Raw genomic sequence first — 3,035 nt, forward strand, 5'->3', positions numbered from 1 at the left:
CTGCAAGTACCCTTTCCATTGTCACGAGCAACCCTGCTCACCGGCTTCAAACCGAAGCTCTGATACCACCTTCACTTCGGTGAAGGTGTGTAGCAGCTTACACCTTCAATACCCTGAATCCGCTGCTCTGATACCAACTGTCATGCCCCTACACCTGCGGTATTCTTCAAACCGCTTATAGCGAGGTGCGGCACCACTGAACATTTTCTTTTCACCAATACTAATGTTCGTGGACTACGCCTATTACACTTTTTCCTTACTTAGTTTGTGTTTCGCAACCAAGCAATATTAAGTTTATCCTTTATACTAACGAACACCCATACTCATTCATTATCATCAACAATTATAAAAGAGAACAACAATTGCATAGTATAAAGGGAGGGGCAACTCCTTGTAATATGAGTCTGCCCGATATTATATTAAGAACATCAATTTACAATGTACAAGTATGTCTTGGCAAGACCAAGTCTCATACAATCAGAGGCAACCCTGTCTTTTACAACCTTGTGCACACCTTGCACGAGGGTGCTCACTCGAGCCACCAAGACACCCACGCCAAGTCCTGGCACAAACCGTACTTCAAAACGACCCTGGGCACACCTTGCCCAACCTTCGACCAACTCCAAGTATCACCAAGTGAGCTTCTTTATGAAGTGCGCATGAGCTATGTGCATCCCTCTCCAAAACTGCGCACTTGTCTTCCTTACTTGAGCTCTTGTGAAGATGTCGAAGTCGAATGCTCCTCCAAGTGCTCCAACGCACTCATATATATATGTTGTTTAGTGTGTGGGTGGGCTGCCCAGCCGACCGTCCACACACCCCTCTCGCACGCCATGTTCAAGTCGGCCTTGGGATCTTCCATAGGTCGGCCAACCCATCGCACAGCTCTCCAAACCATGGTATAAACCATCGTTGTTCATTTCGCCAAGTTTCGCCCTTTCGTCGCACTTGACTCGCCCTTTCGTCGCATTCGCGTACAGCTTTGCCTACCCGCGCGCCCGTCGTGTGTGCTCACCCGCGCACCCGCCGTGTGCGCCCGCCCACATGTCGCCCGCGCGCGCCGTGTGCGTTCGCCCGCTCGCTCGCTTGCCCGCGCACCCGCCTTGTGCGCTCACCCGCGCCCGGTCGGGTTAACAAACTCGAGGACCTTACACATGGCGTATTGATGATAAGTCACACGATTGCCTTTACCCACAAAAGTCTCGTTTGGCAGGACGTCGTTGTCGAGGGCGTGCTTGGAGTCGAAGAGGACCGGCGGATAAATTCTCATCGACTCGCAGAGTGAGGCGTGCAGGTAATCCATGTTCTGCAGCTGCTCGTAAGAAAATAGAATGCCATTAGAAGAAACGGAATTTTTATCTTGCGATCTTCTTGCGGCGATGAGATGCGCTATCTTTTTGTAAATGGCTTCCTCTAAGTGGGGATGAGAGGATACGAGCCAGGAAAACCACGTTAATGCAGACGAAGTCGTGTCTATGCCGGCCAACATGAAACTGATGATCATATCTCGCAGAAATTCGACTGAACTCGTGTAGTCCTCACGTTCGAAGCCCATGGCGGCGGCGGGCATATAATTTGCATCTCCTTTGCTGAAAGTCATGAATCTCGAAATTAGATCCGACTTCGTTTCTGTGGCCGCGGTCGTGCCGCCATTGCTAATCTCACTTCTCCGACGGCGGATAACTTCCGTGGCGAACTGGTGCACCACCCTAACGGCTTTCGAGAGGCGCTTCTCGGAGCCGATGTTGAGCGGCCTCTTCATTTTCCACGCCAACTGTATTGGTGCCGAAGCCCTTTCAGCGCTCAGCTTTGCTGCCACATCAAACGCCACCGCCAGCTCCGACTCCGCATTAATACACGTGTCCAGCCACGCAGGATCCACCCCAAAGGAAACTTTGCAAATCGTATCGAATACAAAGCGCTGAAGAATGTCCTGCAAATCCAAGCAGCTAACCGTCTCGCAGGCGTTTTGCAGAAGAGGCAGGCATCGATCTGTGACCTCTTCGACGACGACATGCATAACGAAATTGCGGAGAGAGTGGGTGTTGAACTCGTAGCTGGCGACCTTCCGCTGTAGCTTCCATGCATCCCCGTCGGAATTAAAGATCCTGTTCCCCTGCAGATCGTGGAGAATGGCCGTAAAGGGCAGGCCCTTTGGATAATTGTCGAACCGCGTCTTCATAATGTGCTCAACGCTCTCAGGATTCGCCGTCAGCACATGATGCTCTGCGTGGGGGACTCCGCGAGCATTTCGGCGGTCCATTGAAAGTGTCTCTTTCGATTCTTCCAGAACGCAAACAGCGGACCGACAAGCGGATACCGCTTGGGTCCACACTCCAATATCACTCCCTGGCCACTGCAACTGCCATCACATTATATAAATCCCCGCAGATTGTAGAAAAACTGAAACACGTAAAACACTATCCCCGCTGCAAATGCTGCTGCTAGCGATTGCAGTAAATTCGCAGTCAGGCCTTGAATTTGGAGGGACATTAAACCTATAAAGTTCTCCATTTCTGCGTCTGAATGAGTATGCAGACTGAACCTTCATTGAGGTATGCCCGACTTAAATATCGCAAGTGAATGGCGTTTTTTAGTCACGTAATTTATGCACGATTTTTAAATGTGTTGTTGTCGGAGTCATACGCCAACTATTCACACGCATTTGGTTCAATTCCGTTGGTACACTGTACAATTTACTGGGCCCTATGAAAAAGGCCCGAACACCCACATTTAGGATATCGACACCATTTGTTTTGACCGGTTGAGTATCGTCTATCGAAATTTTGGTTTACCTTAGTGGTAGGATATTATTACTAGCCAAACCATATTTATATTAATATGAATATATAAATGTGATTGATAAATTTATAAAATATGAAATATATTTTATATAAATTTTGGTAGATTTTTCGTTAAATTTAAAGATTTTTCCCTTCATGCTTCAGTGAATTATCATCTTCCATAGAACTAGTATTCCGAATGGTTAATTAGCTTGTTTAGAACCAATCATAGTTAGTTTCATTTACACATGT

At 48.0% G+C, this 3,035-nt stretch overlaps 1 pseudogene; it reads right to left on the reverse strand.

Moving 5' to 3' along the window:
* Positions 1-1,111: 1,111 nt before the first annotated feature.
* LOC149265640 (cytochrome P450 94B1 pseudogene) lies at positions 1,112-2,551 on the reverse strand (annotated as a pseudogene).
* Between the last annotated feature and the right edge of the window lie 484 nt (positions 2,552-3,035).

Source organism: Pinus tabuliformis, chromosome 6, assembly GCF_031772625.1.
Source record: "Pinus tabuliformis cultivar Carrire ecotype Pingquan chromosome 6, CPIR1, whole genome shotgun sequence".
NCBI lineage: Eukaryota > Viridiplantae > Streptophyta > Pinopsida > Pinales > Pinaceae > Pinus > Pinus tabuliformis.